Here is a 10,729-nt window from a genome sequence, read left to right as displayed (position 1 = left end):
TGGATCGCTTAACTTCTCTGAAATTTAATTCCCTCCCTTGCAAAATGGGACACGCTTACGCCACAGAGACGTTGCCACGAAGGCATTTTCAGGGGGTTAAGACACCGCCTAAGTACAGGATGTCATTGTTGGAGAGATTAAGGGTGACTAATGAGTTATGAGCAATTTGTGTGGGAGCTGACCCGGAGCTGCTCAGAAAGAGGGTGCATGGAAAAGCCTCTGGGGACGCTGCTCCCCTCCCTGGTGTATTGCAAGCTCATTCCTCAAAGAGGTTTCTTCTGGCTGCGGAAGGATGCACAGACCCCAGGCACGGATCCCTGCTGGATCGCGCCCTTGCGTGGCCGCTTCCTTGCATGACAGCTCGGCCTGCAGGTGTCGGGTTAGTGGAGGATGATTCCAGACCTGGAGGCCCGCGCGCTGGGGGCAAAGGTTGTGACAGGGGCATGGACTGGCTAGGCAGCGTGCTCCCCAAGGCCGTGTCCACCTCAGCACCCACCCTGTGGCTCCCTGTCCCCTCCTTCCACCGACCCCGGGACCTCACTGCCCCCAAACTCTTGATGCATGCGGCCCAGTGGGCCTCTGAGAGGGGAAAGAATTTTATTATTTCTCTTTCTCCCTCTGTGTTCACAGAATATAACTATTGCTTCTGTAAAATTATCCAAATAATGAAAAGAATACAAAATAGAGTGTTCAGGAAAAATTTACCCAATAGGCTACCACCCAAAAATAATTTCTTAAAAAGTAATATTTTGGGAGTATCATTCCAGAGGTTCACCAAACCTATATGCAAAAGAATAGATTTAGGGAAATAATTTTTAATATATAAAATGGCATTTTTGTGCACAGCGTTTTGAAAAGCAAAAGCATACAATTCGGTTTCATTGAACTTATAAGAAAAGAAAGCTGGGTGCAGTGGGATGTGCCTGTAATCCCAGATACTCCAGAGGCTGAGATGGGAGGAACCTGAGCCCAGGAGTTTCAGAACTGCCTGGGCAACATAGTGAGACTCTCAAAAACAAATATTTTTTAAAAAGAAAACAAAATTTAAAAGACTGGCAAATTTCAAATGAATTCTTTTGTTTTAAGCTGATATCGTTATTTCCTCTTCTTCTTCTTCTTCTTCTTCTTCTTCTTCTTCTTCTTCTTCTTCTTCTTCTTCTTCTTCTTCTCCTCCTCCTCTTCCTCCTCCTCCTCCTTCTTCTTCTTTTTTTCTTTGAGACAAGGTCTCACTCTGTCACTCTGTCACCCAGGCTGGATGGAGTGCAGTGACACAATCTCACCTCACTGCAACTTCTGCCTCCCCAGCTCAAGTAATTTTTGTGCCTCAGCCTCCCCAGTAGCTGGAATTACAGGCGTGCACCACCATGCCAGTTATTTTTTTGTATTTTTAGTAGAGACAGGCTTTCACAATGTTGGCTAGCCTGGTGATCCACCCATCTCAGCATCCCAAAGTGCTGGGATTACAGGCATGAGCCACCGCACACAGCCTGATATTATTGTATTTATTCTTACAAAGTATTTCAAACATATGAAAAGTAGAGTGAATAATGAAACAGCCTTACAACTACTTTCAACAAATCTGAACATGCCCTTGGGTTGAGAAGCTTTTCTTCTTTTTTTTAATAAAAATGTTCATGGAAAAGACACTAATTAATGGAGGTATACTTGTAGGCAGGATTTCCCAACCGGCCGGATTCTGTTCCATGATGCTAGAACCTGGACACTCAACGTCTATCCCCGCAGTCCAGCTACGGCCAGCACCACCCGAGCACAGGGCTCTGAAGCACTTTCCATTCATTGTCTCTTGTGCTTGTGGGTACTTAGAAGGTGCACAGTATTATCATTCCTGCTGTGGAGAAATGAAGGCCTGGAGAGCAAAAGCTGTTTGCTCAGCTTGGGATGTAAGTTCAGGTCTGTTGGGCATCAGAGCCTGGGCACTGGAGGTCATTTCTGAAATGACGCAGGGGCTACATGTAAGGTCCCAGGTACTTATGCTGACGAAAAACAAAAAATCTGGATGGAGGAAGATTTCAAGAGTCAGTGACCTCAAAGCCCCATTATCTCCAGCAAAATGAGAGGAAATTCTGTCCTATCTTCCTGACTTTCTTGAGAGAAGTTGGTTTGGGAAACTTCCTCTGCCATCGGAAGTGGGATTGAGAGAAACATCTTTCAGAAGATGATGGAAGCTCAGCCTGGCTGGGCCACCTGCGGGTGTCTCTAGAATCATACCATTACCATTCACTCAAGACCCACTGGACCATGAATCCTGGATATTAACTACGAATGAGGGGTTTTTTAATTGAAAATTCAAAAAGAATCACAGGAATAATTTAGTTTTTTTGCAATAACTACTGAGATTAAGAAGCAACCGTACATATGTGCCTCTTGAGAGCTTGGTGCTCAAAGACAGGTGGCAGGAGCTAAGGGTCAAGCTGAGGGTGGTCTGGCTGCCAGTCCTAATGGCACAGGGGCAGTGAGATGGGCCAGTCTGACACCATGTACACTGGGACCCCCATACCTGCCACCTCCAGCCACAGCCTGCCTCCCACAGCTTTGCCCTGATCAACAGGGCCCCAAAGGACCTGTGTGAGAGTTCTATCAGTCAGGGTGCAGACTAGGCCCCTGGGTAAGTCCCACTGCCACTGGGGGTTACCTGGTCTCAGCTCCTGACCAGGACTCTGGTCCAACCCAGCGCTGTCTTCCAGGCCCCTACCTGAACAGGCCAACTGCCTCCCTGCCTCAAACCTGCTCTCAGCCCTCCTCTGTTAGGAAACAGCGGCCAGGGCAAACAAGGTAATCGTTGTAGTCATACTGATGGTATGAAAACTTAGAAATTTGAACTTTAGGCTGGGCCTGGTGGCTCACGCCTGTAATCCCAGCACTTTGGGAGGCCAAGGTGGGTGGATCACTTGAGGTCAGGAGTTCCAGACCAGCCTGAGCAACATGGAGAAACCCTGTCTCTACTAAAAATAAAAAAAATTAGCTGGTCGTGGTGGCGCATGCCTGTAATCCCAGCCACTCGGGAGGCTGAGGCAAGAGAATCGCTTGAACCCGGGAGGCAAAGGTTGTGGTGAGCCGAGATCATGCCATTGAACTCCAGCCTGGGCAACAAGAGCAAAACTCCATCTCAAAAAAATAAAAAGAAAAAGAAATCTGAACTTTAAACTGCAACAAATATCCAGACGATACACAGAAACCATAGAGTCAGCACAAGCATTAATATTACAGCATTGTAGGGAGAAGTCAAGGAAACTTAGGCAAATGAAATAAACATCAGAAACTCAGGCAAATAAGACAAAACAAAAACTAGTTCAAAACAAAGATAAATGAAGGAAAAATAACAGTAAACAGACAGCAAAGTGTTAAGGGTCTTTAATATGCAGGAATGCCTCAATGTTAACAAATGGATAAAGAACAGGTAATTCTTCAAAAGACACGCAAACCTCTGCCAAAGCCTCTGGACAAGTTGTAAAAGCTCCGTCCTCAACAAGAACAAAATCTGGGCCAGCCTTCAGGCTGACTTTCCTGGGAGAAAGTATAACCTGGGTTTGTTTTTGTTTGTTTGTTTTACCTATCCTCACTCTTCAAAACTTACCTTAGAAGGCTCCTCGCTCTGGAAGCTGCTCCCCATCCCTCCAGGGTAAGCAGGCGCTCCTCCTAGGTGCCTCCACCGGACTTTGGCCCCTCCTCTCAGTACTCACTGTGGATTTCTCCCCACCGGGTCCAGAAGCTCAGCCAGGGCAGGATCCCCAGCACCAGAACATGTGTGTCATGCAGAAGACACTCAACAGATGCTTTTTAAAACATTGCATGTGTGCATGCATGAAGATGAATACAGTAAATGCATAATTTGTAACCATGAACCAACATTTTACTTGACTCGCCATGACACCTAGTGGTGACTAACCTCCATTGCAGACAAGACAAAATCAGCCATCACTGCGGTGGGTGCTTGTGTTTTCCTTTGTTCCTGCAAATGCCTTCTGAGCACCAACTATGTGCCATGTGCGGGGACCCTGTGCATGCAGAGGACCGTTGGGTGAGTTGGTCAGTCCCTGTCCTCCAGGGGTGTATGGGCAAGATACACCCACTGCCGCTCACCACCACATAGTGTCCGCATTCAAGTTAATCTCACACCATGGTAGGGAGAAGTAAAGGAAACTTAGGCCAACTGTCAAATCATTTGGAGAAATGAGAAAGGCAACCTCTGAGGGAGGTGGAAACTCTTCCTGTTGCATGGAACTACCTCCTAACAACAGCCTGTTTGTCATCCCCTTTAACGCTAACTCAGGTTCCAAGAACCGGAATATTGTCTCAATTTCACTCCTGGCTTCAGCAAAGATAGACAAAAGTCAACACCTAAAGCCACGATAGCTTCCCTGATTCCTCCACCTCTGCAGAGAAAGGAGGCTGGGGAGGGAGACACATCTAGTCCTGCCTTCAGCTTCTATTTTTTCCAGTCTCCTCTTCCCCTACCTCTCCAACCAAGTGGTAAAAAGTAAATCCTGATTGGACGGCCATTTGGGAAGCAAAATAGATTTCCTGGATTTCTTATACTAAAATTATAACAGAGCAAATGAAAACAGTACAAAGCCAGAATAAAACATAGGTGACTTTTTTTTTCTCCTGGGCTTAGGTAAATTCTAGTTACTACCAGAAGCTAGAATGGAAAATATGGAAACATTTAACTTTGTAACCCTTCTATATGGCAAAAAAATAAAAAATAAAAATAAATAAACTAGTTCAAAACCAAGAAAAACGGAGGGAAAACAACAGTAGACACACAACAAAGTGCTACTATTTTTAAGATGCAATGAACAGCCGGGCGCGGCCGCTCACGCCTGTAATCCCAGCACTTTGGGAGACAGAGGCGGGCAGATCACAAGGTCAGGAGATCGAGACCATCCTGGCTAACATGGTGAAACCCCAGTCTCTACTAAAAATACAAAAATTAGCTGGGCATGGTGGCGGGGGCCTGTGGTCCCAACTTTTCAGGAGGCTGAGGCAGGAGAATGGCGTGAACCTGGGAGGTGGAGCTTGCAGTGAGCCAAGATCGTGCCACTGCACTCCAGCCTGGGCGACAGAGCGAGGCTCCACCTCAAAAAAAAAATAGTAATAAAAAATACAAAAATTAGCCGGGCATGGTGGTGGGCACCTGTAATCTCAGCTACTCAGGAGGCTGAGGCAGGAGAATCGCTTGAACCTGGGAGGCAGAGGTTGGTATGAGCTGAGATTGCACCACTGCACTCCAGCCTGGGCAACAGAGTGAGACTGTGTCCCAAAAAAAAAAGAAAAATATAGTAGATGCATATGCCTTTTACCCAGCAAGTCCGTTTCTAGAAATATATATTCTAGAAATACATTCTAAGAAAATAATTTGCCAAATGCATTCAGATACATGTTCATCAAAGCATGGCATGTGTGTGTGTATATATGTATACATTTATACACACACACGTATTTATATATTATAGAAATAATTTGTCATTCATTAGAGTAAAAGAATAATTTTCAGATGTGAGCCAAAATTGATAGCCAAAATTGAACTATCAATTCTGATAGGCTGATCATACAGAATACCAGATAGTCATTAGACATAGTAATGTAACTCTACATTTATTATCATTAAAAAAAGGCTCAGAATATACTGCTGAGCTTTGACAACAGCAACAAAAAAGCACTATCTATAAATCTGCATAAAGATGGTAGTTTGAAAGGATATTCACCAAAACGTTAGCAGTGCTTTATCTGTGGGTGGCTGGATTTAGACTAACGTTTACTTTCTTCATACATTTAAACAAATTTTATATGGCAAGAATGTGTTGTTTTAAAATGAGAAAAACACGAACTGTTTTCATTAAAAGAAAAAAATTAACCCTGCCTTTCAGATATGTCCAACTCAGCTACTACATTTGACTATTGAGGCAAAAAATACAGAAACTGTATAACGTTCCTCATGAGAACAACAGGAAAGCTACATTCTGAGAATCAAGGTGAGCTACGTGGTTCTTATTTTCCTTTGGAAAGACACAGTTCTTTCAAGTACCCCTAATAAGGTTGATGGCTCCTAAGAACGATCTGTAACAATATACGGTATAAACACTCAAAACCTGAAAGGGGCCGTCCGTGGAGGCTTTGAGTTTTTCGTGTCACAGGCTCTGACCGAGCTTCCCTGCCTGGGGTAGACTCTTCCTAAGGCTCACTTCTACAGTAAATGTAATTACACTTTAATGCTATTCATCGCATTCTGTCACTTTTTCCATTGCTCCTATTTTTAACGCGCACAATGGGAACATTTGTCCTCTGATTCACTGAGCGGTTTTAGGCCAGGAGTCTGGCTTTTAAAATGACAGTACCCTTAATCCTATCGCTGACGTTTCAAATGAAATAACAGCCTGTAATTAAAACAATGGCGCACAGGCAGCCTCCGTGGGATAAGAATAGCAACTCTGCATGGAATTCAGGTAATGGGATTTATCAGCAGCTGTGCCAGGAGGCAGGGATGGAGAAGCAGGCTCTGGTCCTGGTAGTGTGGCCTTTGCAAGTCACTTCAAAGTCCTGAGCGGCAGTCCCTATGAAACAGGCATGAGTTCTTAGAGCCCTTTCAGTTAGGCCTACCCAGCAGAGTGAACAAAGTCAGCCTGAGACTTCTGCTCCTCTGGAAGAACCCCGGCGGCCTGCTCATTCCAGCAATGCACATGGGACATCCAAAGCTGCTGGGGCCATTGGGACCCCCGTCAGAGCAAATGTCATGGAGAAGTGGGCTCTATGTCCTCTCCCCCTGAGTCTCAGCCAACTTGTGCCAGCTTCAACTTCTAGAGTGTAGTGGGTGTGATGCTCTGTGATGTCCCAGGCTAGGTCACAAAAGGCCACATACCCTCTTGAGCTCTTCACTTGCTTACTCTTGGGACACTCCAGCTTGGAATCTAGCTCCTGTGACCTGCAGAGCCAGAGACATGAGGAAGGGGGGTACAGGTGCACCAGCCAACAATCCCAGCCGAGCTAAGCCTTCCAGCCACCTCAGCCTGGCTCCAGACACAGCGGGGACGACTCAGCCTCAGCCACCTGACTATCTCCCAGCATTTTGTTTATTTGTTTATTTTGTTTTTTGTTTTTTGGGGTTTTTTTTTTGTTTTTTTGTTTTTGAGACAGGGTCTCCCTCTGTCACCCAGGCTGGAGTGCAGTGGCGTGATCTCAGCTCTCTGCAACCTCAATCTCCCAGATTCAAGAAATTCTCCTGCTTTAGCCTCCCAAGAAGCTGGGATTACAGGCGTGCACCACCATGCCCTGCAGATTTTTTTTTTTTTTCTTAGTAGAGATGGGGTTTCATCATATTGGCCACACCAGTCTCGAACTCCTGGCCTCAGGTGATCCGCCCACTTTGGCCTCCCAAAGTGCTGGGATTACAGGTGTGAACCACCCTGCCCAGCTCTCTCCCAGTGTTTTGAGCCTCCCTTGTTGAGGCCCCAGACATTGTGGAGCAAAGGCAAGCCCCGGCCACATGGGTCATGGAATTTGGGAGCATGACCCAAAGGGTGGTTGCTCATGCCCCTAGGTTTGTGATGGGTTGCTGGGTAGCAAAAGCAGCTGGAACTCCAGATCTGACATAAGAGTTTACGTAATAAGCACTTATTTAGCTTGCTGTGTACAAGACCCTGTCCTAAACAAAATGTAAATATTAATTTGTGTTATAATTAAAATTAATCTCTATAACAGGTCTGTGAGGTCCATACTATTACTGTCTATATGTTATAGGTAAAGACACTGAAACTCAGAAAAGTTAGGTAACTTGCCCAAAGTCACACAGCTACAAAGTTGGAAAGACAGCATTCAAACTGAGGCCACAGAATGCATGCCCCTTTTTTTTTTTTTTTTGACAGAGTCTTGCTCTGTCCCCCAGGCTAGAGTGCAGTGGCACGATTTCAGCTGACTGCAGTCTCTGCCTCCTGGGTTTAAGCAATTCTCCGCCTCAGCCTCCTGAATAGCTGGGACTACAGGTGCCCGCCACCACACCCGGCTAATTGTTTTTTGGTATTTTTTAGTAGAGGCAGGGTTTCACCATGCTGGCCAGGCTGGTCTCGAACACCTGACCTCAGGGGATCTGCCCGCCCTCAGCCTCCCAGAATGCTGGGATTACAGGCGTGAGCCACCATGCCCAGCCCAATGCATGCTCTTAAACATCTTGGCAAGTACTTTGCTTCTGCTCAAATCTTTATGCATCGACTCCACCTACAGCCTCTGGTAACCACCCAGGATTCTTTGTTTCTTTCTGCCTTGCCTTGATAGGAAGTGATTGGGGGCTCCAGGGAAATCCATCTATTTTGCATATATTGAGAAAAAATCTAATAAAAAGGTACCATCTCCCTAGGAAAGGGCAAGTTCATTATGCATCTTTCAGATCAGCCTCCTGATGACTTCTGGTCCTGACCTGATTTCTTGGAGGCCCCAGGCAGGGGCTAATTTACATCTTTGCAGCCATGCATGCAACCAGAGATTGCTTCTTCAGCAGCACGCTCCCACTTAGCAGTCGTTTTCTTTGGGTACACTTTGAGTTCCCAAGTTTTTGTGAGCTTACTCAGCAGGCCTGCTGTCTCCAGGAGAGGACACTGCATGCTAGTGGCCTTCAAGAGCCTTGGGCAGCTCTTAGGGGCTGGATGTGTCTGCTTCTGTAAACATTCATACACACCCACTGGCACATCCTAATCAATCAAGTACAGTGCTTTGTGGCCTTCTAGCAGAAACTCTTTTTTCTAACTCTACTTCCGCCATTTAAAAGTTTTTCCTAGAGCCATGGGGTCAGATCCTGATTGGAGTGCCCTTAGATCATGTACAAATCACTTACAAAAGTCTCCTCCACTCTAGATACGTAAAAATCCTTCCCACCGGGCGTGGTGGCTCGTGCCTGTAATTCCAGCACTTTGGGAGGCTGAGGCGGGCGGATCACACGGTCAGGAGATAGAGACCATGCTGGCCAACATGGTGAAACCCCGTCTCTACTAAAAAACAAAAAATTAGCCAGGCATGGTGGCAGGCGCCTGTAGTCCCAGCTACTTGGGAGGCTGAGGTAGGGGAATCGCTTGAACCCGGGAGGCAGAGGTTGCAGTGAGCCGAGATCGCACCACTGCACTCCAGCCTGGCCACAGAGGGAGACTTTGTCAAAATAAATAAAAATAAAAATAAAATAAAATTTAAAAAATCCTTCCCTTTGGTTGATCTTTATTTTCATTTTCATTTTTTTATTTTTTTGAGATGGGCTTTCACTCTGTTGCCCAGGCTGAAGTGCAATGGCAGGATCACAGCTCACTGCAGCCTCAACCTCCCCAGGCTCAGGTGATCCTCCCACCTCGGCCTCCTGAATAGCAGGGACTGTAGGCATGTACCACCATGCTGGCTAATTTTTGTATTTGTTTTTTGTAGAGACAGGGTTTCACCATGTTGCCCAGGTTGGTCTCAAACTCTTGAGCTTAAGCAATCTGTCTGCCTTGGTCTCACAAACTGCTAGGATTATAGGTATAAGCCATTGTGCCAGGCCCAGTTGGTCTTTTTTAAACAAATAAAAGTCTGAATAAAAATGATGTAGCTTCTTACCACCTACTGTTCTACCTGCAGAATAAAAGAAACAAACATTAATTTAAACGTAATTGCCAAGAGAGGGCCTTCAAACATCATTGATTCTTCCTTCCTTCCATCCCTCCCTTCCTTGCCCCTTTTTTTCCTTAAATTATGTGCCTACCAGTTTTAGGGTAGGAACTGTGAGAAGTCACAAATACAGGAGAACACTGGGAAAATTCTGGGAGGAAATTGCATCTATGTGATAGAAGCCACCGCTCTATAAATCATCTCAAGCCCATCCTGCACGACGCAGAATTCATTTTGAAGAGATTCCCTCCCTATGTATCACTTGCCCACTGAAGCATAAAAACATATCCACTAACATAAAGTTAATTCTCCCCAAACTTCTCACGGCCCAGATTATGCTTGGCGGAATATAAGCCACTGGATCTGCCGAGGCACGTTAGGGAAGGTGAAGCAAGGAGGGTGGGAGGGAGTCCTCAAGTTCAGAGACTTCCATTCTGCTTCATGGCCTGCGCCTCTCTGGTTCTGTTTTTCTCATACTCATTCTAGCCCCACGAGAAGTGGAAAATGTACCTTGAACGCCAGTGACCTTCATCCACTCTCTTTGAATGTGGTCACATGCTGCCTCTACGGGCTGGACATTATTCTAAAATAATTCGCCTCTTGGAATCCCCGAGGATAAAAAGAGTAACTCAGACACAACACAGCTCAGCACGTGGGCAAACATGGCTCCAAACGCCTCTTTCCATGTAACTTAGAGGGTGGGTCCATTACACGAGTTTATGAATACTCTGAGGTAACCCGGTTGAGTGTGATGCAGTAGAGGTTGTAGATTTTAAAGAGGCAAAGAACCCAGAATTTAATACAGGTGGAGGAGAGTTGTCTTGGAAAGTGATAAAGGTCCCGCTGTGACAGCACAAAGCCCTCCTCTGCTTTATACTGCAAGACTCACCTCTGGCTAAGAGACCACAAAGGTAAAAGGATGATCTAGAGGAGGAGATGAGTGTTTTTTAACATCCTAAGAAAACTGTGAGAGTACTATTAGAGAAAATAGATTATACAGGGAGGATGGTGTAATGGTGGAAACATAAGAGGAAGAAAAGTATATGACATTCTCTAAATAAGAGCATTTAAAAATGTCATTTAAGAGTCT

Source organism: Macaca mulatta, chromosome 13 (genome assembly GCF_049350105.2).
Source record: "Macaca mulatta isolate MMU2019108-1 chromosome 13, T2T-MMU8v2.0, whole genome shotgun sequence".
Lineage (NCBI taxonomy): Eukaryota > Metazoa > Chordata > Mammalia > Primates > Cercopithecidae > Macaca > Macaca mulatta.
The sequence above is the reverse complement of the archived record's forward strand: the minus strand, read 5'-3'. Positions refer to the sequence as shown.